We start from the raw sequence: 26,829 nt of genomic DNA, 5'->3' as shown, positions 1-26,829 counted from the left end.
CCTGAATCGTGATCTCTTTCTGCGAAAGTGTCACTGTGAGTAAACACTGTGGTACCCAAGTAAAGTCGCATGTATGTTTCCTCTCTGGCAAGTAATCATCTAGTTGGCATTCTAAAGTTGATTACAACCCTAATTGTTCTTATTATTGGTTTACATTGTTCCTGCCAAAGCTAGCCATAGTTCAACCTGGTTCTAAAGAGGGGCTGTTTTACCTAAATGACAGAAATTTATACTAACTCCTCTGGATCAAGCTTCTAAAACATAGCCTATATTTACTTGAATAAGAACTAATTCCATTTTGCTCCATTTTTCAGATTTAACATTAAACTAAACAGGGCTATGTCTCTATGTTTGGCCATGCCTCCTTTTTTGTGTGTGTACATGGCAAGTGGGTTTTTATCACCCTCCCTTTTGCAAAATAGGGAAGTAGAGAGAATAGGCAAATTTGGAAAAATCAGTGTTTGAGGAGGAGAGACAACTAAGTTCAATTAGCACCACTGAGGACTTACGCTATGCCAGGAACTGTGATAAGCCTTTTTAAATACATTATCTTTTTAATTATCTTTTTTCAGTACAAAGTCAACCAAAATCTTTTTATCTTCCAAATTCTTCACTAAATTTTCTTTAAAGATCTTTTGGCCATTTCTAGGTTTTAAAATAGAAACTGTTAAGCTTTAATTTTGAAAATTTAAAATGAAATTTCTTCTGCAGATGGTGCTGCATAAAATTTGAGTTTAGTGAGTTAGGCAGGAAATCAGTGAAGAAATCTGTTTCTCAACTGCCAATATTATTACTAATATAAACTATGTTACTTCTCTGCTTTTTTACTTATTCAACAAATGTTTAATGTCTATCTACTATTTGCCATACTGTATACTAGGTCCTGGGAATAGAACTATGATTTAGACACAATGCTTGCTCAAAATAAGCTGAAGTTATGGTAAAGAATGTGGGTTAGGCCGGGTGTGGTGGCCCACACCTGTAATCCCAGCACTTTGGGAGGCCGAGGCGGGTGGATCACCTGCAGTCAGGAGTTCGAGATCAGCCTGACAAACATGGTGAAACCTCGTCTATACTAAAAATACAAAAATTAGCTGGGCATGGTGGCGCATGCCTGTAATCCCAGCCACTCAGGAGGCTAAGGAAGGAGAATCACTTTAACCTGGGAGGTGGAGGTTGCAGTGAGCTGAGATCACATCAAAACACTCCAGCCTGGGTGACAGAGCAAGACTTTGTCTCAAAAAGAAAAAAAATGTGGTTAAACAAATAGTCTTAAGATGTAACTGAGTGCCAGCTGTAAGGGGGCATACGGGAGAGGCATTTTATCCAGTCTTACAGGTGGGTATAGAAGGTCAAGGAAAGTTTCTTGAAGCCTAAGCTAAGACTTGAGGGAGTTAGGCTGTGGAAAAAGCAATGGCACAGTACTGTGTGTTTCAGGCAGAAGGGGCTGGAGAGGTTGTGCACTGTGGCAGGGATATCACAGGGTGGCAGTGCTGAAAGATGGGGCTGTCGAAGCAAGCAGGAGTAAGCCCTTATACACCTTGGCAGAAACCTCGGTTTTCCATCATAAGAGAAACGGAGAATCCTTGAAGGATTTCAAACTAGAAAAGTGTCATGATTCTACTTGCACTTTAGAAAGATCACTTGGGCTTCTACATAGAGAATGGCTTAAAAGAAAGGCAAGACTGGACCCAGAAAGAAACAGCTAGCAGGCTGCTGCAGTGATAAAGACAAAAGGAGATTTTGCACTACCATATATAGTTGTAGAGAAGATAGATTTTAAAAGTTTGAAGCATGATTGTTTGAGAGAGGCTGTGGGTCTAAGGGGGTGATAACTTAAATTTGGTGGATAATATTTTTAATATCTTTGTTGATTGAATAAATGAATGAATTTAAGATCTGTTGGATATCTAAATACAGTTATTAATCAGTGTGCATATTCCATTCTGGAGTTCAAGAGGCATCTCTGGGTGTATATATTTGGGATATATATTATAGATCTATTGAGTGTTATATTCCATTCTTTGTATATGTAATCCATTTGTATTATTTATTTGTTGCTCTGCAACAATATTACTTCAAACTTGGCAACTTAAAACAACACACATTTATTATCTCACAGTTTCTGTGTTCAGGAGCCCAGGCTTAACTAGGTCCTCTGCTCAGGGTCTCACAAGGCAGCATTCAAGGTGTCAGCCAGAGATGTGGTCTCATCTGAGCTGAACCAGGGAGGGATCCACTTCCAGAGTGAACTCAGGGATCAAGTCCACTGAGGCTGATGGCAGAAGTAGCCCTCGATTCCTGAAGGCAGCCCTCAGCTCCTTGCTACTTGGGGCTCCCCAATGTGGTTGCTTACTTCCTCAAAGCCAAAAAAGGAGGGAGAGATGCCAGCAAGATGGATGTTACCGTTTTATATAACATAATTATGTAATTGTGTACACATAATGGCATATTTCTCCTCACCTTTATCATAGTCTGTTGGTTAAGAGCAAATCACAGGTTCTATCTACAGTCAAATTGAGAGGGGCACACAAGGTGTAAACACCAGGAGGTGGGGACCAACCATGGGGGGTTCACTTAAAAGGGTGTCTGCCAGCTGGTTGCAGTGGCTAACATCTGTAATCCCAGCATTTTGGGAGGCCTATGTAGTAAGATCACTTGAGTCTAGGATTTCCAGGCCAGCTGGGAAACATGGTAAAATCCCCTTTCTGAAAAAAAAAAAAAAAAAAAGAAAAAATACAAAAATTAGTTTGGCATGTGCCTGTAGTCCCAGCTACTAAGGAGGCTGAGGCTAGGTGGGAGGATCACCTGAGCCTGGGAAGTCGAGGCTGCCATGAGCCAGGATGGCACCACTGCACTCCAGCCTGGGCAACAGAGCAAGACCCTGTCTCAGGAAAAAAAAAAAAAAAAGTCTGTCTGCCAAATCTTGTCTCACAGTATCTTTTTTACTCTCTGTGCTGCATTTTGCATATATTCCCTATTGCTATCTTCCAAGCACGGTAGTCCACATATAATCCACTGATAGATTTTCAATTTTAAACTACTTTAAAAAATTCTGACTTTCTTTATCTTACAAATCAATCTTTTCTCTTGTTTGTGTCCTTTTTTTTTTTTCTCTATAATTGCTACCTTCATTTTGCTTTCACATAATTAGGAACCTATTTAATAGTGTCTTTCAGACTGTTGTGTTATTTCAAGCTCTTGGAGTGCTCACCCTCCTATTTTTGTTTCTGCTGAATTTTACTCACAACAGAGTTTTTCTTCTTGTGGTTTGTAATTTTTTTATGAGCAAAAACAACTTTAAGAGGATTTTTTCTTTTTCCTGGGGGGTCTTTGTGTGCTGAGTTGTGTAAATGCCCCTGACTACAGTCTTAGCTTTAGATTTTTGCTAGGAACCCAGGAGTTCCATTGGTCTAGTGCCTGTTCTTGTGCTCTTAGTTTGGGGATGCCCACGATATCTGGATAGTGTAAATTTGGTCTCCATATACAATTTGGGTTCAAGCCCTTTATAAATGTCACACAAACTCTCTCCAACTTCATTTCTTACCTGTGCTCTCACAAACTCCACTCTCCAGCCACATGGAACTTTGTACCTCCCTTTGAACTTTTCACAGCTGCCACAGCTCTTCCCTTACTTACTGTTCCTCCCACCTAACCTTCATTCCCTTCTTCTCTGCTTGGCATACTTTTGTCCTTCCAGAAATTTCAGATCTTTTATAGACTCTTCCAGGATCCTTTCCCTGATTGTCCCAGGAAAAGCTTACTATTTTATTCCTGCACTTTCTTGTTATTTTGTACTTCTTTTTCTAGTGCTTATTATTTGGTAATTATCTATGCACACACAAAAACAGCATCCAATAATAAACTGCTCAAGGCCAGAGGCCATCTGACATATCTAACTCAGCTCTACAAATGTCTGTAAAAGAATGATCGCTTTACAGTAACATGGGGGTCCTGAGAAGAAATTATATTGCTTCCTTATTTTAATATTTTTATTTTAATGAGGATAAATGCATAGTGTACCTAGAATAAAATTTATCATGATATACTTATAGCTAAGTGAGAAAATGGAGGCTATTTAAGAATACAAATAAGTGTTTATTCATAGTGGTATTTAAAACAATGTCAAAAGAATAGCAACTATGTCAGTGTGCATTTTTATTTTCCCTTAGTTGTAACATCATAGTTATGACAGCTGCTTTAAAATCCTTTTCCGTTAATTCCAACACCTAGGTCATTTTGTGTTGGTCTCCATTTATTAAATTTCCTCTTGTATATGGGTTTCATTTTTCTGTTTCTTTATCTAGTAACTTTGGATTGCATACTGGTCATTGTAGCTTATACAATGCAGAGACTACGAATTCTTTTATATTCTTCAGAAAAATATTATTATTATTATTTTATTTTTTGGAGACGGAGTCTTGCTCTGTCGCCCAGGCTGGAGTGCAGTGGCACAGTCTTGGCTCACTGCAAGCTCCACCTCCAGGGTTCACGCCATTCTCCTGCCTCAGCCTCTCGAGTAGGTGGGATTACAGGCGCCCGCCACCACGCCCGGCTAATTTTTTGTATTTTTAGTAGAGACGGGATTTCACCGTATTAGCCAGGATGCTCTCGATCTCCTGACCTCTTGGTCCTCCTGCCTCCGCCTCCCAAAGTGCTAGGATTACAGGCGTGAGCCACCACGCCCGGCCCAGAAAAATATTATGTTATTTTGGCAGGCAGTCACTTAGCTGAATCAAACTTCTAGCCCTGTAGCAGTGCCCTCCGTGGTGTGTCACAGCTGCAATCTCTGCTCAGTTATTTTGTCTTTAGCTGGGTGACTTGGAGTGTACTCTGCATGGGCATATTACAAGGGTTAACCAGAGATTTGAGCAGAAATCATTTTCAGAAGTTGAGGCTCTGCCTCTGTAGCTGTCTTCTTTCTAGAATTTTTCCTTCACTTTTCAGCTGCTTTGGTGAACTCTAACTCTTTTCTCTGGTTCTTCAAGCCTGCAAGATTGCAAACGTCTCTCCTAGTTTTAGTTAACTGGCATGGTGTTGAGCAGAGACTGCACTCCAAAAAAATAAAAATCACATAGTGCCCTCTGCTCTTCTTAGTTCAAATTCTCATACAGGTCAATGCATACTTTTGGTTATTATCTGAGTGCCCTCAGATTGTTGTTTTTTGCTATTCCCTCTGGATTTTATTGCTGTTATATGCCAAAGGGTTAGTCTGGTAGAAGCTACTTTGTCCACAGAAGTGGAAACTGTAATTTTAAGAAGGTAATCTGAGATTGTAATCGCATAGGTATTTGGTCCCAGAACAAGATACATGGTTTTCCTTCTGATTTCTGCACTGACCACATCAATTCAGGAGCGCAGGTTTTACTTCTGGGCACTACATTCTGGGGAAAACATTGATGAATGCCAGGGCCTAGAAAAGGGCATTTTAACTTGTTTTAGCAGGTTTGTTACATGGGTATATTGCGTGATGCTGAAGTTTGGCATATGAATGATCCTGTCACCAGGTAGTGAGCATAGTAACCCAACAGTTAGTTTTTTATGTAAACGATATAAGAATAAAGGGATATTTTGTCTAGAAAGGGAAGACTTAAGGAAAGCATGAAACTGCCTTCACATATTTGAAACGTTATCATGAGAATGGAAAAATAGATTTGTTCTATATTAATACAGAAAGCATAGGCCGGGCTCGGTGGCTCATACCTGTAATCCCAGCACTTTGGGAGGCTGAGGCGGGTGGATCACGAGGTCAGGAGGTCGAGACCATCCTGGCTAACACAGTGAAACCCCGTCTCTACTAAAAACACACACACACACAAAAATAGCCAGGCTTGGTGGCAGGCACCTGTAGTCCCAGCTATTCGGGAGGCTGAGGCAGGAGAATGGCGTGAACCTGGGGGGCGGAGCTTGCAGTGAGCTGAGATGGTGCTGCTCCACTCCAGCCTGGGAGACAGTGAGACTCCGTCTCAAAAAAAAAAAAAAAGCATACATAAGACAAAAGGATAGAATTTATTGAAATAAGATTTCGAGTCAGCATAAGAGGAAGCAAGTTAACATTAGAAGTACTCAATAATGTAATGCATTGATTTGCACCAAACAGAACTCCCATCCCTGGAGCATTCCAATAGAATCTGAATGACCATATTTCAGAAATAGTGTAGAGAATACTTATGCACTGATTGAAAGAGAGGCATGGACCTGACATTTCTTAAGCATCTGTGATTAGCTGATTAGCACAATTCATGCATTTTCTTTGTATAACATTTCTCAAGATTATGGCATAGATTACTCATGATAACAAAATTATGGGCCAGGTGGAAAAATGACATTTGCAAATTTTGGTTGAGGAAAGTGTAGTACAGAGGGCTAAATAATTGGCCAAGATCACCTGAAACTTTGGAGAAAGGGAGGATTGGGAATGATTCATCTAGATTTTTCAGGTCATTAATATATTGGATCGTGTTATAGTAAAGAAATGTTTGAGAATGAGACATTTCCCTAAGAATGTGATATTTTTAAATGCATTGATTTATTATGCTGCTTTCTCTGAAACTGAACCTAACACTTTCGATTCTGCCCCATTCAGAGCAAGGATGGGCTGGGCCTGGATGTTTGCCATGTGCTTCATATACACTTACAGGATTTTCTGAGCAGACTTCGAGGTCTGCATTGCTTCATCCTCAATCATTTCCAAACAAGATCTGCAACAGAATCGAGGCATATAGCCAGACAATAGCAAGAGAGCAATTGGGAAAGTTTGTTTAAATTGTGCTTTTCTTCTTAATATCGTATGGCAAAATACTGACATTAGAAAAACATTCCATTATAAATTGTAGGACGTCCCTTATAATAAGGAAGATTAAGTGAATGCTCTTTCAACCACTACATATGCCACTGAAAGATTAGATTGAATCATATGAACTTGCAAATATTTGGCATTTTGACTGATAAAAATGACAATTTAATACGGTTAAACTGGGCCGGGCGCGGTGGCTCACGCTTGTAATCCCAGCACTTTGGGAGGCCGAGGCGGGCGGATCACAAGGTCAGGAGATCGAGACTACAGTGAAACCCCGTCTCTACTAAAAATACAAAAAATTAGCTGGGCGTGGTGGCGGGCGCCTGTAGTCCCAGCTACTCAGAGAGGCTGAGGCAGGAGAATGGCGTGAACCCGGGAGGCAGAGCTTGCAGTGAGCCGAGATCGTGCCACTGCACTCCAGCCTGGGCGATAGAGCAAGACTCCGTCTCAAAAAAAAAAAAAAAAAAAAATACAGTTAAACTGACTCCATAATAGGTGCCTGACATTTGCAAGGATGCTTCTTCTAAAGTTTAGGTTGTTAATGCAGAAGGGAGAATTAAAGAGTTAAAAAGGATTTCAGGAATCATCTAATCCAGCTTCTTTATGTATGAGATGAAGAATCTAAAGCTTAGAGAGAGAGTGCTTTATTTAGACTCTACAAGTATACTGGTCTCTCAACCCACAGTTCAATATTCTTCCTTCTGTTCTAAGACGATGCAGGAAACTCCCTATCCCATTTGCTGGAGAGATTTTGAATGAGAGTCTCAGAGTACTCTAGACCATTGCAGAGTACCTGCATACGTGACCTATTTTAAAGCTACAAATTTATAAAACCCAATCAACATTAGCACTGCATTCATCAAAATGTAGTCTTAGTCTAATGATATTATAAGTACTTTAAAGAAATATGATGATGAATATAAATTGTCATTATATAGGCCTAGGATCTTAGAGGATGTAGGAGACAAGGCTGAGTCTGGCTTGATTTCGTGATGGAAAAATGAAAGGATGTATGAGATGAAGGGACCTTACATATCAATTTTAGTAATAAATATTCACAGAACCCTTATGAGATAAATATTATAATGCCCATCTTATAGATGGGGAAAATGAGATTTAGAAGGGCTAGTTACCTGCCCCAGGGCCACACAACAAATAGGGATCAGAGCAAGGTTTGGAACCTGGGAGTACTTAATTCCAAGCCACAGGTCTTCCTAGGATGCAGCACTATCTTTAGTAACAAACCCTATAAGTTGATTCCTAAATAAGTTACACATATGTAGAAATAGTTGAGTCACTATAAAAACCTGTATGAAGTTTTCTGAAAAAATTAAAAATAGAACTGTCATATAATTTGTTAACTATCATATGATTCATGATTCTGAGTATATATACAAAATAATTGAAATCAGGATTTCAAAGACATATCTGCATTCCCACATCCATTTCTGCATTATTCACAATAGCCAATAGATGGAAACAGGCTACATGTTCAGTGAAGGATAAATGAATAAAGAAAATAAAATGGAATATTATTCAGCCTTAAAAAGAACAAAATTCTGACACACACTGCAATAGGAATGAACCAGAAGTATATTACGCAAAGTGAAATTACCCAATGAAAGAAGGACAAGTATTGTATGAGTTCACTTACATGAGGTATCTAGAAGAGTCAAACTCCTAGGAGCAGAGGGTAGAATTATGGTTGCTAGGAGCTAGGGGGAAGTGGAAATGGTGAGATGTCATTAAATAAGTGTGTGTGTGTGTGTGTATGTGTGTATAATATATATAATTAAATTAGTATATAAGTACATATATTTATATATAAGGATATATAATTAAATTAGTATATAAGTATATATGTATATATACTTATATACTAATTATATACTTATATACTAATATATACTTATATACTAATTAAGTATACTTATATTAGTATACTAATTATAAACATATTAGTATATAAATATATACATTAAATAACTGTGTGTGTGTATGTGTATATATATATATGTATAGAGAGAGAGAGAGAGAGAGGGAGACAAGGTCTTGCTCTGTTGCCCAGGCTAGAGTCCAGCGGTGTGATCACAACTCATTGCAGCCTCAAACTTCTAGGTTCAGGCAATACTCCTTCCTCGGCCTCCTGAGTAGCTGGGACTACAGCCATGTGCCACCACACCTGGCTAATTTTCTTCTTCTTCTTCTTCTTCTTCTTCTTCTTCTTCTTCTTCTTCTTCTTCTTCTTCTTCTTCTTCTTCTTCTTCTTCTTCTTCTTCTTTTCTTCTTCTTCTTTTTCTCCTTCTTCTTCTTCTTCTTCTTCTTCTTCTTCTTCTTATTATTATTATTATTATTATTGTTATTATTATTTGTAGAGATGAGGTCTCACTATGTTGCTGAGGCTGGTCTCAAACTCCCGGGCTCAAGCAATCCTCCTGCCCTGGCCTCCCAAAGTGCTGGGATTACAAGCATGAGCCACTGTGCCCAGTGGTATAAAATTTTAATTATACAAGATGAAAAAGTTTTAGAGAACAGCTGTACAACACTTGTGCCTACAGATAATAATACTGTACTGTGCACTTGAAATTTTGTTAGTAGAATCTTATGTAAAATGATCTTACCACAATTTTTTAAAAAGTTACTTAAGAGAAAATTTAAAATATTTCAAATGGAGGAAAAATAAATAAATAAAATAAGAAATTGTTCATAAATGTTATTTTGATGCATTGTCAAGCACCAAAATTAGGTCTAATTTATTTCACTAATCTCTTCACCTTTCATCTTTTCATACATTATTAAGATTTCTGCTTCAGCAAGTATAATTAATGTTCTTCATTTCTTAATGTGAGGTCATTGCTACAGGCTTTACGGAAATCATGCAACATAGGCTTTTCCCATCAGAACACATTTTTTCATGTGTTCTGAATAGAATGGAAACAGGCAACATACAGAGTGGAGCTCCTGGATTATAGGTGCAACCAACTAAATTGATTGGTTTGTTAAGCCATAGACAACTGCGGGAAATAACTAGGTTGATGTTTGCCGCTGAGTTGACTAGCTAACCAAATCATGCAGCATTTTTGTTAGCTGTCAAATCAATCTCATCATCTACTAAAATCTCCCTAAAATGATCATTTCCTTGGTACGATACTAGACTTACGGAAACCGGTTTTTAAAATAATGCATTTATTCATTCATCCACCATTTATCAAGGGCCTTTTTCAGGCAAAGCTCTGAGCTAGGCATGGTAAGCAACTAAAATATACACAAAAATGTGTGTTTGTGCTTTCAAAGAACTTAGGTAAGAAAATCAGGTACATAGCTTCGTACATAAGAGTTCTCTAATTTTGTGAATCATAAAGATATTTTTAATGTGTCTATAATGACATATGTTGGTTATGACAAGGTTGGCCATATTATTTGTTGTCCAAATTGGAGCATTTTCAAAGTGAAAGAGAGCAACACTATTAATAATTATTCTAGGACAACAGCCTAAACTGATACTGTTCTGGGCAAACTAGGACATATCCTAGTTATTACCCACCCAGGAGAATGCGTTATGTTTCACTTGATTCTGTTTAAAATGCCATTGGCATCTATCACAGATCATTCAGAAATCAAGTCTACATGTTACAAACCAATTAACTGACAAAAAATAACTCAAAGCAAACAATAAAGTTGACGGCATCGCGTTAGTTACCAATTTTCTTGAATTATTTTCCTTATTTTTTGCTCAAGGAGAACCTTTGGCATCAGTTCCATCTATTAAAAATAGAGTTGTCAACCAAACTGAAAACTGCCGGTATGCACCCAGATACCATGCCGTTGTCTTGTTTAACATGACATGAATTTAGTTTCTACTAATTTTTAATTTTAAGAATGGAGTGTATACATTTTTATATAGTGTGGATTTTTTTTCTTTAATATCTTACATTGCCTTTAGGAAATGCAGTTGCAGCTCATTGAATTCATTGCTAAATCTTTTTTTGTGAGAACAAATTGAATAGCATGTAGAAGACTGTAGGAATTTACTATCTGAACAATTTTAAATACCAAGATAATTGACTTGAAATTGGCAATTGCTTTAATATTGTTTCTACTTAAAACTTCCATGACTCATAATACTTATTCACGGATTATATGTGTATAATTTTCCTAAATTTCTTTAAATTAAAAATGATTTTTTCCTCCTAAAGGGTTATAAAGATCATGGCTATTATATTTTTCTCACAATTGTAATTACTGAAACACAGGTTTGTTTCATGTAAACTATAGAAATATTTTGGAGACTAATTATACACAGAAAGGAAGCCACATACGAACTATAACATCCAAAACCAAATAGACTATTTGCAATGAAAGTTATTTGATCATTTGGAAATTATATTCATGATTATTTCATTGTCTAGTTGAATGTATTTTAATTTAGTTTCACAAATAGCTACAAATATATGTTACTTTTATCCACTTCCCTTAATATTTCTTTGATAATCCTATGCTGATAACAACACAGTTATAAAGGAAAACTGAAGTACTTCTATATTTGTTAAAGTGGGAAAATATGTATTAATGACCGATAAATGGCTGAAATTACTCTAGTTGATACCTAGAACTCAGGAAAAAAAATTATATTTCGAAACCAATTCATTTCCTTGAATTTTTCAATAGCCAGCATCATCCTGAGTAAGTATATACTCAACAAATATTACCTAAGTGATTGACATAATGAATGAGGTATTTTTGAGGTAATTTTGAAGTGTCAATTTCCAGCTTTGAGAATTTTGTTTTTGTGTGTGTATGTGTGTGTGAATGTTTTTATTCATCCTGCCCCATAGCTACTGAAATTAAGATGAAAATGATAGTGTATAGTAAGTACAGAAAATTGTCCCATTTCCCTTTCAAATTTACAGGATGAAAAAGGCAAGGCTTGATCATTAGTCACCACTTTGTTGATGATAGTGTCTTGGGGACAAGTGAGCCACACTCTCCTTTAGGAAAATATTTCCATCTAAGAACCCAATGCACAGAAACCCCATTATTCATCTTGAATTAGAATTTGATGTAAATTAACCCTTCCCTGAACCAATCCCAGATGTAGTCGAGATCCGTAAAGAGATAGTCCTCACCTGTAACATAATCCCGTGGACACAGCCAAGGACACTCTCAAGGCAGTCCTGCAGGTTATACTCAATTTGCCTAAAAATCGTAGTAGTTTGAGAGGAGGAGTGGATTTTCTCTTCAAAGTAAGATAAGTGTGGTTGAATTGTAGAAAATCATGTCCTTTTCTTCCACTTGCTCTAAAGCCAGTAAGAGCTGACCACTGCTGCAATATTGAAAAGACATTTTAAAGAATATGTTGCTCATTGTTCTTCGACCCTAAAACCCTCATTTCATTCTCCTTTGCCTAGTCAAATACATTTGTTCTCATAATGTTCCAGTCAATATTTCCTTGCTCCCCTCCCCCACGCAATCAGCATTTGGAGTGTCTTGTTGCCATACAATCCTAAGTACACCTCTATCATAGCATTGTATAATAATACTAATAGTGGCTAATATTTGTTGTGTGCTTACTCTGAGCCTGAAACTATGCTAAGGTCATTATAAGCATTATTTTATTTATTATTCACAAAGTCCCAAGAGTCAAGAAATATTATTTTCCTCATTTTGTTGATGAGAACTCAAAATCAGAGAGAGGCTAAGTATCTTTTCCAAGGCTCTCCAATTCAGAAGTTGGAGCCATGCTTTCAGATCCCGGAGCACCTGCATCTATTACCAATTAGCTATACTGCAAAAGCCTTCATTTGTCTGCCTTATCCTCCATCCTGAGAGCTATAGGAAGGTGGAGAAAATATCTTCTTTATCTTTATAACTTCAGTACCTGGCAATCATTCCTGGCAGAGTAGTGCTTCACTATTCACCAAAGGAATAAATGAACAAATGAAAGAATGGTATGTGGTGTGCACAGAAGAAATTAGAACATTCCTGGGGCTGGGGGTAGGGTAGAAAAGGCTTCGTGCAGAAGATATTTGACCCAGCTCTTAAAGAATAAGCAAGCATTATCTCAGAAGAACAAAAAGCACATTTCTCCTTGACATGTTTTTTCGTATCGTTGATTGTTTATTTGCTACCAAAGTGTTAATTTAATTTAAACAGCTTTTCACTGCAGAAGTTCACAAATAAGTTGTATACCTGTCAGCAAAGAGAGCTTAGAATGTCAGAATGCCCATGTTTTTATTAATAGTGTAAGTGCCACACCGTGTTTATAATTATCCCTTGCTTTTGTTGATTATTGGTTCCTCTTAACATAACTGCATTTTTAGATTTGTGAGAGTAGAAAATGGAAATTCTAGAAAAAAATCCATTAAAGCCATAACCTTCCTTAGGGATCACCAAACAAGGGTTATAGACATCAGGGAAGAAAGGAAACTTAAGGCACTGGCCCCAAAAGACAATCAGCGTCAACACACACTTTTGAATGGGCCCTAAGCAATGAGAGCAGAAATATGCCAAGGAAAAATGGGTGGTACCAGAAGAAAAGGAGGATCCAGGAAAGAGCTAGTAGAGTTTACAAGTAGAAAGAGCCCTACAGCAGCCACAGGAGTTTAGGGACATGGATGAAGATTTCTGCATTTGCCCCAAAAGTGCCATTAATAACACTAAAGCTTATCTTTTTTTTTACAAATCTAGTTGTCAGAAAAGCCTTACAACAAATTTTCCAAATGTTCTCTTCTTTCCAAATTCAGTTGAACCTGAAGGGTTTATGCTGTCCACTCCCACCTATTCATTGCCAATTCATCATCCCTGTAAGCCACCTTTATCTGCAACTGCTCCCCACAGGAGAAGCTGACATTCTGAGCTTCTAGGCAGGAAATCCAATGTTCTGTCCTTTCATAAGTCCCATGGCAATGCAGAGAGCTTCTGGAGTCAGTGCCTTCCACATATTCTCTACAGCTGAAAGAATGCAAGCATCTTCCCAAAGTCACCGTTCCATCCACACGTTTGTTTCTTCAATACATCTGGCAATGGGTAGTACACAGGGAGAGAAGAAGGAGAGCAGGGAATCTGTAAAAGATAATATATAATTCCTGTGACAATACTTTCCAGGAAACTATAATCTAGCTGTCAAGCAAAAAGAAACTACAAAACATCCTGAAAACAATTAATCCCTAATTTATGTTACTGAGTAAAAGCACAGTATAAATTCACAGAAGTCTGATCCCTATGAGCTATTGCAAGAGGGAAAGTTTTCATGGAGGATACGGAAATTAAAGTAGGCCATGACATATGAGAAAGATTATTTATAGAACAGAAAATGGGAGCACATTCAAGAGAGAAAAATGTCACAAGTAAAGATGTGATAGTGGGAAAAAAAAGTTTAGGTGAGATGAAGAACAGAGACTAGATAGGCCTGATTTTAATAGATAAAGAATGTCAGGAAATAGTAGCATATAAAAGTGGATAAATTAAGAGAAAGATTAGATGATGGATTCCATCGACCAAACTTTGGTAAAAATCCAGCCAGAGAAGAAAGAGTCATTCTATAATTCTGTGATTTAGGTATATGCCATGTTTTCTTCTCAAATGTTTCCTACAGGTTTTGATTATATATGGCTACAATTCACTTTCTGACTAGAAAGGACCTACCTTACTCTGTTTGGACTGCTGTAACAAAATACCATTGACTGAGTAACTTTTAAACAACAGAAATGTATTAGTACTGGAGGCTGGGAACTTCAAGACCAACTGACCAGCAGATTTAGTGTCTGGTGAGGACCCACCCGTTTCCTGGTTCATAAATCGTGTCTTCTCTCTGTGTCCTCACATGACAAAGGAACAAGGAAGTTCTCCAGGACCTCTTTTATAAGGTCACTAATCCCATTCATGAAGGCTCTACCCTCATGACCTAATTGGCCCCATCTTCTAATATGGTGACATTGATGATTAGGTTTCAGTGAATGAAATCTGGGAGGACATAAACATTCAGACCATGGCAGGATCTTATACCAAAATGGTAGCATCTTTCCTTCATGATGGATTTATCAATAAAAACTCCTGAATTCTATTCTTAGACGAATTATTTTATTTTGGAGCTCAAAGCAATACAAACTGTTTATTCTTCCAGAATTTTTTAAAATATCTAATGTTATGCAGACAAAATGTTTTTCCTGAGCAGATTTTTTTGGGAGTTTGGTTTTTGAAACTAGCTTATTAAAAACACAAAATCTTCAGTCCAATTTTTGATTTCTGCTAATTAGAAGTTTTCTCTAGGCATAGTTTTGTTAGTAAGTCTTGCTTTAAGCCCCCCCCCCGCCTTTTTTTTTTCACTTCACTTGAATCTTTCTAAAGTTCTTAATTGAGGATTTTAATTGAGGATATTTAGACCTGCGATGCTCTCCTATTTCTCTCAAAGGACTAAAGACATGTTTTGGTCTGGGGAGGTTCAGATGTAATCAGATTAAGTCTTCCTTCACTAAAAATTGAGCAAATTCCCTGGATCAGCATCACTAAAAAAGAGTCTCTGGGGCAATAGACTGATGTTATTACTCACCATCTTAATGTACATAAAATTAAGGAACTATATTTACTCACTTCAGAAAATTTGTGAGTTGTGCAGATCAATATAAAAGGTGCCTTATACTGATCAGTTTTTGGTTTGAACATTTCTGTGATTAGTGCAATCTGTTTTCAGAGCTAAGGAAGCCGGAAGATTATAAAATCAGACCTTTAACTACCTGAGGGTAGTTAACAGTCTAGTGCACAAGAAAGCTTGCATCAGATGACCAGGATTCTTACGGTGCCTCTTGCAGCCAAGGGTTGTGCCTTCTCTGATATTAGGCCATAATGATCACATGCACTCAACATGCAATGCCTCATTTAGTTCTAACCATCAGTAGTACTGTTATTTCCACTTTACAGATGCTGAAACGAAGGCCCAAAGAAGTGAAGTGACTTACTTGGGGTCACACAGTTCATCTAACCTCAAATCCTCATTTTTTTCTCCAGTGTATAATTTTGGGTTTCTGTTTCCTAGTTTGTAAAGTGCAACATTTGGAGACTGTTTTTAAGCCGACTGTCCTACCAGAAAATTCTAGAAGTCTTAACATTTCTTAATTGTAAAATAAGTGTTTTAAAAAAGATGCCATTACACATAGTTTACAAAAACACAGCTTTATCATGGGACCAACTATGTCCAGGGAACTCTGGAATTTCTTAAAGAACAGTTCTAGGGGCAAATGAGGAATGTAAATGGGAAAGAAATTGTAAAATTTGCTCTATGGCCCTAATGGGATCCAGAATCTATTTATTTTTACCATTAAGTCCTGTGAACACTAAAGATAATCACAGCTGGCAATATGTAAATTATCCTTATTTGCAGCTTCTTGAAGTTAAAGGTTGTGTGTGTTTGGCTGGTATAACTGCGTTGCCACTTAATTACCAACGTAAGTGCTCTCAAATTATAGAAACCAATATAAGCCCCTCAACTTAAAGATTTATTTACAGAATGCTAAGCAATGACATTGAGCTTCACATTCACCTTGTGAGGTGAGCTGAAGAGGATCAGCTTCCGTGTGTAATTGTGCATAATTAGTCTTCTGCCTTGAAACAGAAAAGGAGTATTTCACAGGATTCCCACCATGGCTGGGGAGGACAGAGGACTACTCTGACGGAGAAAATGCACACCTTTGTAAAGAGGCACTCTGGGATGGAAAGAGCCTGGGGTGGGTTACGAGAGCCATGAAGGTGATGCACATGTGCATAAAGGGAAAGCATTTGAGTGGCTGCCTCTTCAAATTAAATATTCTGTGACAGAAGAGTAGGCTGCATCCTGTGTGTTAGCTCTCATGGCACTGCAAGCTAGAGAGACATATAACAAGAACCATCATCGTTGGTCAATTTCCTTTTAAAGACTTGTCCACTGATTTACTCATTCCATTGATCAGACATTGCAATTCACAAGCTCTTATTACATTCTCTTGGTTAAAAGTGAGGTCCAGATTGTGCTCGACACGTGAATCTGTAGAGTTTTCCCCTCTACCTGGCAAACAATCCAAGTTGCACCTTACTGAATATATCAGACCTTACTCATCATTTACGTCCAGGAATGCTGCATTTGTTTTACAATGCCATCTAATTTGTCAGCTCAGTTCAAAAAAATTTCAGCACCTGCAAAACATCATGAACTCTGAAGTTGACAGGAAAAGGAGGAAAAGATGGCATGTTGTTTGAATAGTTTTCTCAATATAGAAATGTATGAGTCTTGGAATTGTACATTAAGACAAAAGCGTAGCATGCCATGAATTGCAGGAACTCATCGCGGAGGACATGCCCATTAGAATTTATGCTACACAAATGCAAAAGTATGTTCTTATAAATTAAACAGTTTGACTTTTCCACATTTTATACCCACGTAATGTTGTCGTTCTTGATTTTGTACATGTTAGTGTAGAATAAGCTTTTTGCCTTAGACTTTTTATAGGCATAAATGTGCCATTGCAATGAAACAACTTAGGAGAATTTTATGGACGACTGTATTACCATCCTCATCAATTGGCATTTATTGAATTCAGGCACTATAAATAATATTGATATACCTTACATATAGTGGAATATGTGTGTATGTTTTAATAAATGATTTAAATTAATTTCAGGCTTTTTTTTACATTACTCTATAAGGAAATATAAGCTCCTTTAAAATGGTTTTGAAACTTAGTGTCTCAAAAGGAGTATAAAAACAACTCTGAAGTTCCCCTATGCTTCTGGAAACATTAAGTCCTCTTGGCAATGGGTGACATGTGAAAGGACTCCCTCAATTTGCCCTGAAATACTCCCTTGGTCCTAAAAACATTACACACTCCTTTAGTGAGTGAGAGGCACAGGAGCCAGTGTGTTTTGAGGGACAAGGTATAAATGCTATGGCATCCAAAAGGATTAGCTGCCTTTTCTGGAAAATTAGGAAATCGATGTATAATTTTTAATTACACATAAATTTCAAACTTTCCATCAAAGTCAAATTGTGCTGATGTAGTCAAACATAATCTAAGCATTGATTCAAGAACCTGCTGATGGAGTGAAAATACATGGAAACTTGTTAACAAGAAGTACAGTTATCTACATCTCAGCAAATAACGCCAGAGTGTCATGTAATATGCTGAGCTCAGGCAGCCTACAGCCAATGCAGATCTTTTTTTTTTTTCTTCACCATTAATATTTACAGTTGGAAGCAAAACATGGCTGCAATCTAAGTGCTACACCTAACAAGGAAGTTGTTGGCTTGATACCTTGTTTCCTGACACTGCGAAGCACTGAAACAGCTACCTTCTTAATCATCGCCTGATGATATTATGTTAAAACCGGAGGGGAGCACATGGCTGTTTTACAGGAGCCACAACCCTGGGAGATTTTCTTCATTGTTTAGTTGTTTTACTTCTTGATAGACATACTGGGATGTTAAAAGCATAGGACTGAAAGTTGTGCATTATGGAGTTTTCTCTTTGTTCTCCTGCTGAATTTTTCTAGGTCTATGCAGACACTGTTTGTAAAGACAGTTTACCTCCCGACACCTGCTGTGTGCTAGGCAGCTTCCTAGAACTCAAAACAAAACCCTTCCACCCATCAGCCTACTTTATTGAAGTTATTCTCACATGCAAAGTCCAAAAAAAAAAACTAAACAAACATCAGTAATCAGAGAAGCATGATTGGTTACATAAGCACTGTGCATAGTAAGAGACCTGAAATATAAAACAACCATTTTTACTCTTCTTTCAGTCTGCAAATATGCCAACTAAGGGTAATACAGTTGAAATTATGGGGTAGATTTGGGGTTACATTTATATAGTGCTCTGTCTAAGGATGCAGCTGTGCATAATTAAACAAGCCCTGATAATTTGGATTCTAAGCTGCTTACTAGCTGTGTGACTTTGGACAAATTGCTTAAATCATCTTTTAAATACATGCAATAATCTCTATATCATTAGATTGTGGTGAAAATTAAGAGATGACATGTAAAATGCCAGAAAATATTATATCCTCAGCTTGTAGTTACTTTTTCCATATCCCTATGTTCCACCTTTTAGTTCTAATGTATTTCACAGGTAATCCCAGTGTAGAAAATGAACCAGATACAGGAAAGATTAACTACCTGGATAGAATGCTCAAAGAATCAAAGACCTAGTTGTCATCTTTGTCGTAGAATTAATCTATTTACTCTGGGTTCCTGAAACTAGTAAAAGAACCCTAACAAATAGCTGCAAACGAATTTTAGTGAAAGAGAACAATGAAACATTTAATAAAAGACCAACATCTAAGAACTACTTAATAAAAATGTCTTTTAATATTGAAGTGACTTCTGCTCAGGTCCACCCCACAAAGAGGACCTGGACTGAGTTGAGGTATGTTGCAACTCTTTCTCGCTTGTCAAAGTTGTAGCTCCTCCTCGTGTTGCTAAATCACAGCAGATGGCTTCCTTTTACACCCAACGCTGTCAGCGGAATGTAAATGCGTCTCCTCACAACACTGAAAATACTGAGGCTGTGTGTTTAATCTGTGCTGTACAAGCAGAATGACCCTGAAAAGAACATGAGCACTGAGCACGTTTGGAGAATTGGCATCAATCCTTGGAAACAGGATTGGGGAGGATTTTTCAGGCCTAGAAAACCTAATCATGGTTTTCTTCCTGAGGTTCCTAACTCAGCCATATCCCTGAGGACAAGCAATCTAAATGGTGATTGAATAGAAAAGTTATAGACCCAAGGGAAATATTTTTTTAAAGGGCCAGTGGGAGTGTTATTTGGGGTATGGGAAACGTAGAGAGAGTTGTGCTGCACCACAAAATTGAAGAGGCTTAGTTTATAGTTTGAACATTCAATTCTATGTCTCCTTGGGAGTTAAAAAAAATAAAATTTCCCTGTTTCAGATTATTTAAGTCACTAAGAAGAATATTTTCTCTAAGCAATTACTTCAAAATTCAGAAATAATGTAAATAATTCATGTCAGTGTGATACCAAGTATGAGATAGGAATTATCCAGAAAAAAAAACTATATTTTGAGAGTATGAATAGCAAATTATAGAAATAAAATATAATCAAGCACATTAGCCAGGTTATCTCAGTTTTTTTTCTTAAATAGATCTCCAAGCTGCTTAGAAAACAGAGAACCCGATCTTCATTTTATTAAAACAGTCTCCAAAAATTAACCAGTTGGCTAAAGGAGAAGAGAACTTGTCATGCAATTTGTCTTTTGAGCCTTTTGTAGCAAAGGAACAGAGTTCTTGTCACTTCTACTTCCCACCTTTCCTTGGGCAAGGGTCTCAAACTATTATTTCAAAAAAAGATGTGGTCATTGCGAATATCATAATTACCCTATATACTGTATATAACACAGACGTAGAGATCCCAAAGCATAAAATAACCACTTTAGCTTTATTGTATGATCTAATTTTATAGTAGGTTATTAAATTCTGTGCTAAATTTATACATAGAGATGGAGAAATTTTAGTTCAGCAGTATTTTTAAACTAATAGGAAAATGCTGTTAGACTTTATTTTTGTCCCCTCCAAGAATAAATGCTTTAGATTCCTTAATACAAATGAAAACCTAGCTTTTGCTTCTGTTGTGCTTTTGGGTATTTATGTGAACTGTTAGTAAAGTCATACATAAGGTTTTGGGTTTTGTTTTTTTTTTAATCCTACTAACTTTAAAACCTATAGACTTTTACCAAATGGCTTATGAAAGCCTGACTTCTGAAAGAAACCTTTAGTTCTAAAACTAAATACTATTTCAATAAATCCTCATAATATGAAGGTTTCTATCTTTGCTGGTTGTCAGGATGCTTGGTGTTTTAAGTTGCTTTGAGTTCATAGATTTTAGAAATGTTCACTTGGGATGTGACCAGCCTCTCAGCTTCACAGGATCCATCTCTGTTTAGACATACCAAGTCTCAAACTATTTTGAAGAGAGAAGGCTGTGCGGTGAAAGGCTTCCCATTAAAGCATGATATGTGTCTTTCATCTTACACTAGGCAGAGTTCGAAACTGAAAGTCTGATAATTTGATGTAAACTGACAGTGACAATAGAAATGGCTACTTTCGGGTTTATTTAAGAGAAGGTGCAAGGTATAGACATTCATCAATGAAACACTAAAAGAAAGGTTTTTATTTCTATGTTTGCTTTTTAAAATAAGAATAGAGTAAATGGCACAATAGATTATATAAACAAGGACTTCAATGACAAGCTGTCAAAGTTAAAATAATATATTTTACATGGGTGACTTGACACCACACTTTATCACCTACACTAGGGGAAGCCAATTTGAGTCTGGTCAATAAAACACAACCTCCAAAGTTGGGCCTGGGGCAAAGCTGACAGTGTGGCAGAGCCTGGTGATTTGGCATCCACTTCTGCTGAGGAACAGCAGGAGTTGGCACTGCTACCATCTGGGGTATGTCCGACATTTAAGCCCTATTTGATTAATCAACACTTACGCAGGTTGAAGGGACGATGCATTGGCTCTGCTCTGAGGCAGTTCAGGCTCTGGTAATTTAATGCAGGTCTGAGGCATAAATGGGACTAGTGATTCAAAAGCTGGATTTACTGCGGTCTCACAACTGTTGAAAATTAAAGTACATGTGCTGCAAGTTAGGGGTTACTAGGGTATCTCATTATAGGAGGCTATTTTTTTTTCAGAGGTTGGAATCTTTGCTGAATTATTGAGAGACTTATTCGAATGTAGGCTTGGACCAAATAATTTTCTGATAAATTGGCCATAAATCCTCAGTAAAATAAGCTTGGTGTTCTCAGCATATCTATTGGCTTTTTGATCATTTTTATGGCTTTCCTTTTGCTGGTCAAATTATCCTTATATGCTCCTAAAGCTCCTCTGACATGGATTAAGTCAACACAAACCAATAGACCTTCATTACTTTGGCAACTGGTTTTGATTTGGGGGCAATAAATATGATGACACAGACTAGATTACCTCTGCTGAAGGGATATGTGATAAGCCATAGAGATGTCAGGGATCCTGCATTATTTTTTCTGCGTAATGTGAGAATGAATTAATAGCAGCTTTTAACTAGCTGAAGAAAGCTGGAAAGAAGAAAGAAATCTGAATGAAAAGAGAGCCAAGGTACGGCTTATAGGTTAAGAGCAGTGACACCAGTCGATCATAAGAAAGTCCGTGAACACCCAATGTGTGTCCAACACCATGCAATGCACAGGCAGGCAGGGTCAGGGCCAAATATGTGAGGAAAATAACATGTGATGTGATCCATATCTTAGTGTCTGGTAGAGGAGATAAGACCATCAATGACAGCAAGATTTATTGTGCAATAAAAGTGTAGAGCAGAGAGAAATAAGCAAGGCCTGGAACAGCCAAGGAAGGGGTAATGGAAGAAGCAAGATCTGCAAATATGGGGGTTGGAGGAACTATTTTCCTTACAAAAATTGTTTGTTAAATTATTACTTTTCCAACATTTTGCTTGGAAAAAAAATGCAAACCTAAAGAGAATTGAGAAAAAGTTACAACTTTTTTTCATGTAATGTATGTAACTCTTTAACCCAGATTACCAACTTTTTAACATTTTGATACCTTTGCTTTATCTCTGTCCATACACATGTATTTTTTTTTTGCTCAGTGATTAGATAGTAGATTGCAGATGTCATGACACTTTACCACTAAGTATTTTAGTATCTCTTAAGAAAGAGGGCTTCCCTCTATAACCACAATGCTAGTACCGCATTCAAGAAATTTAACATCTTATATACTATCCATATTCAGACTTTCTAATTGTCCCAATAATGTCCCTTATAGATTTTTAAAATCTAGGATACAATCAATTGTATTTAGTCATCAGTTCTCATGTCTTTTTAGTATCTTTTTTACCTCAAACTGTCCCCTGCCCTTTTAATTCTTTTGCCACTGAATATTCGCTTGCTTTTGGAATTCTGTATAAAATAAATTGGCATATTTATCCCTTGTCTTCTAAAATTATTTAGTATGGCAGAAATGGGATATGAAGAAACTCCAATCTTTTTCTGCACTACAAAATGCAAGTTAGTAGAGGACCCAGCAGATACATAAAAAAGGAACTCAAATAACGAAGCTACTATGTTTAAAATAAGTGGTATAAGTCATCAGCCTAGGAAAGGACCAGCAGCGAGTACACACAAATCGCTCCCTCCATTCTGGCCCTCCTGAGAGACAGGAAATCAGGTTTCTTGACATGGTATCTAGATGGGTTACATGCTCAGTTTTGGTAAACACCCTCCTGGCACATGAGCTGTCTGCCACTTCCTATTCTATTTCTTCTCCATTTGTGTCTCTGCATAAGGAGTTATCCTTCTGTAAAGTTTCCCAGGCATGCGGGAAATGTCCCAGAACCACAAGCATGCTTTTTGTTCTCCTTAAAGCAATTGGATCATGGTGATTCCTTCAGCCTAAAGCATACTTCTTTACCTCATTCCCCCACCGACTTCCTTTGAGAAACTTAGAGATCCCATGAGGCACCTTCCTTTCTCCTTGTTTTTCCTTCATATTCACCTCTAAACTAACACCACCCATATGGAACTGTAATTGTTTATATAGCTGCCCCACCCCCAGGCACTATCACTAAATAGTGAATTATTTTAAAGATAATGGTTATGCCTTTTACTTCCATATCTCCAGGATCTAATATGCTGTCTGAAACTTTGAAGGCATTCGGTAATAATTTGTTGAGTAAGTGAATGAAAGCATGAATAAATGAGTGAATGAATTTCACCACCAACAAACTTTCTTGGCTCTATAGAACTCTTCTTATGACTGAGAAGAACTTAATAATGTGTTAAACAGGGCAATCAGCATTAAAAGTGTGCGAGTCAATAATAATTGGTCAACCACTTGTGCAAAGCACTGCATTTTATATTATTGGGAAGTTCCAGAGTAACAAATAGTCATGCCTTACTGTCCTGAAGGGAGGGATGGATTTGGCTTAACTCACATTAAACAACAGCTACACATTCATGTGCATGTGCTATGCCAGGCCGGCCTAGCTACAGCTCTTCTCAAAAATGTGCTGGCCCTGGACATCACTGTGTAAGAGTTACAGGTGAGTGGAGTCACATGGGCTTCCCTGGAGAGGCTTTGCAAAGTACAGAGAAAGTTTGAATTATCTTTTTAAAAAAAGGAGAGGCATGATTGAATAAACGGCATGTTTCAGGATGGAGAAGTGGTTTGGCAGGAGCAGGTGATTCCTGTTTGAAAAGTGGCAGGTAAAGAGAGTTGCTCTGCTGGAACCCCCGGCACTAACTAGGCTGCAACTGACCCTCATGAGGAAATGGGACTCATTAATAAAGAGCCTCAACTTAAAAATCGCTGGGTGGAGTGGCGCATGTCTCTAATCCCAGCACTTTGGGAAGCCAAGGTGGGCGGATTGCTTGAGCCCAGGAGGTCAAGGCTGCAGTGAGCCAAGATCACGCCTCTGCACTCCAGCCTGGGCGACAGAGTGAGACCCTGTCTCGAAATAAATAAAGCAATAAAATTGAAATTAGCAATTTATATTTGATATGGATAGTTTGATGTAGTTCGTTCCCAGGGCTTTCTAGTCAGGTAAGTACGGTCATTTTTTTCTGTGGGGCTGGATGGAGGATGTAGATTCTGGAGGAAATAAAAATGTGTAGAGAATAGATGAATTACCTAGGGAGAAGACAGCTGGGCCAGGATTGTGACTGTGGGAATGCAGAAGAGAGAAATTTGAACAGAATGGTAGGGGAATTGGTTACAAATAGGTCTGGGCACAGAGTAATGAAGAGATGAAAAGGATGTGCTTTGAAAACTACAAGTGTTTGCAGCTCATAGCGCTGAATGAATTACACGCTCTGAATCTTTAGTTAGCAACCACTGTTTTCTAAAATGAAATAAAGAGAAGAAAAGAAAAAAGAGGGAGAGAAGCATGAATGTCCACACAGCTTTTCTGAGACCAAAATAGGCCAAGCTAATGTCCAGTAGTTCACCTAACGGAAACAAAAAGAATAATTCGCATGTAGCAAATGATAGCTGGCTGCTGCTTATTTTTTACCTTTATTTTTGTTTTAAATTCTCACTAGCAGCTCCTGATTGTGTCATTTGATAACATTTCCATTCTAGATAAGAGGTGCAGGAAAAGGTAAAAACAAACACATTGTTTGTTGATTTCACAAAAAGGAATAATGTTCATGTCTGGTTGGCTCCTTGGTCATATTATCCCTTATCTGCCACTCCAATTCCTGCCAGCAGCACCTCAAGATGGCACCTCCCCTTGCTGCTTCCGTTCCTCAGCTGGACACATGCTGAGGTTTTTATTAGGTAAAAATCCCAAGAGGAAGAAACTCTGTGTTGATAAAGTCAATAGCTCATCGCATGCTGCTAGACAAGCTCTAACTTTCAACTCTCTTCTGCCAAGTGGCAGTCTGCAATGTTTTTGTGGAACAGACACTGTTCCAGGTGCCAGGGAAACAACTGGGAACAAGGAAGGCAAATATCTGCACCTGAATGGAGCTTCCATTACAGCAGGAGACACACATAAACTCTATAGACTTCACGTGGTACTGCATACTTGAGAGAATGAAAGCTGATTGCAATCAAAGAGGATGGTCAGGGAAAGTCTCCCCAAGAAGGTGACAGCAAATAGTAACACCTACCTAGCTGAGTTATTAGGAGAATTAAAGCATTTTCTGTGTTAAAAACATCTGGCGAACCACTGACACAGGGTCAGAAGAAATGGCTAGCCATTATCTTTCAACAATAAATTTACAAAGCATAATGAAATATAACTGAGTTTGAGCTGCTGGGATTTGGTTCTTGTATGAGACGAGGCGATAATTTTTATTCACAAGGCCATGTGCTCCAAAGAAAACAATGCTATCACTTATACCACCTGCTTATGGAGAGAAAAATATGAAAGCAATGTCCTCAAACTTCTAGCTGCATCTATGCTTCTGCCTAAAATCTGGTATCCTAAGTAGGAGAGAGGTTGTGAATTATCAGGGCTTTTGCTTGATACTTACTTTTACAGATCCAATGCCTATACCGGCTCCTGCCAGGGACTGTTTGGCTCACCACTCTGCTTCTTGCTAGCATTGTGATTACACAATTTGTTGAATGCAGAAATAAACTTCTCTATTTATGACCAATGTCACCGCACATGTCAAATCTTAGTGTCACTGGGCCCTTTCCCTAAAGGTCTACAAGAGGAAATATGTCATGCTTAAGTTAATGTTAAGAGGTTGAATGTTTAACCTGGAACTAGAATTCCAAATATATATCCTTAAGTTAGATCAGTTTTTTTTTTTTTTTCTCATTTATCTCCAATGTGTCCACAGGAAATTTCCACAGTATCTGTTCTAGCCTGTTCCTTCCTATTATAGCTATACCATTCCTTCTGGTATGGAAATCATATCAGAAGGTTCCCAGGAAGCATCTTCCAGGCTGTGGTTCCCTGGATGGTCCCATCTCAGCTCAGTTTTTCCTCCCCCAGCTACTGTGATGACCCCCAATCAGCATAGTTATAAGAAATTGTAATCACATGGCGAGAATTAATGAGAAAGCCTTTATATTGGATTCCTTCTTTTTCCAGCAAGGGACTTGAAACCCTGCTAACTGCAGTCTTACAGCCCTTGGAGGGGGCCGTAGCTCACCATTGTTCTGTTCTCAGCAAACCCAGTGGGAGCTTATCTGTTTTCTGGGAGAAGCAGAGCAGCCAGATGAAGAGATGGGGCAGTGCCAAGGAGAAAATGATACTCAGCATGCAGTGCAGATCCCTCCCTCCCCTGTTCCCTGCTGTCAGCCTGCTGCTCAGAGGGAAAGGTGCCTGGTGGCTCTCTGATCGCCGTCCTTTCTTCACATTCCTAAGCCTTTTATTTGGTGAAAGGAGCATCTGGCTGGATAGCCTCCTCCTTATCCCAGGACACTTCCCAAGTCCTCTCTTTTGGCTTTTTAATACCTTATTTTCCCCTTATGACTGTAAAGTGGACAGTGTATTTATGGTTGAAAATTGGCTGCTATAGCAATATTAATTT

At 37.9% G+C, this 26,829-nt stretch overlaps 1 protein-coding gene and 1 long non-coding RNA gene across 5 annotated transcripts in view; one reads left to right on the top strand and one right to left on the bottom strand.

Annotated features, from left to right (window-relative positions):
* The window catches only part of CRB1 (crumbs cell polarity complex component 1), a 211,901-nt gene that overhangs the window by 178,462 nt on the left and 6,610 nt on the right, over window positions 1–26,829 (top strand). The gene's annotated exons all lie outside the window — the stretch shown is intronic.
* LOC131381821 (uncharacterized) overlaps window positions 12,777–26,829 on the bottom strand; it is a 38,860-nt gene continuing 24,807 nt past the window's right edge. Inside the window, exon 3 of the long non-coding RNA XR_009210778.1 lies at window positions 12,777–13,861. This is a non-coding gene — a long non-coding RNA (uncharacterized LOC131381821). The remainder of the gene's footprint in view (window positions 13,862–26,829) is intronic.

Source organism: Hylobates moloch, unplaced genomic scaffold (genome assembly GCF_009828535.3).
Source record: "Hylobates moloch isolate HMO894 unplaced genomic scaffold, HMol_V3 SCAFFOLD_18, whole genome shotgun sequence".
NCBI classification, from domain to species: Eukaryota; Metazoa; Chordata; class Mammalia; order Primates; family Hylobatidae; genus Hylobates; species Hylobates moloch.
Note: the sequence above shows the minus strand (reverse complement) of the source record. Positions and strands in the feature narration are given on the sequence as shown.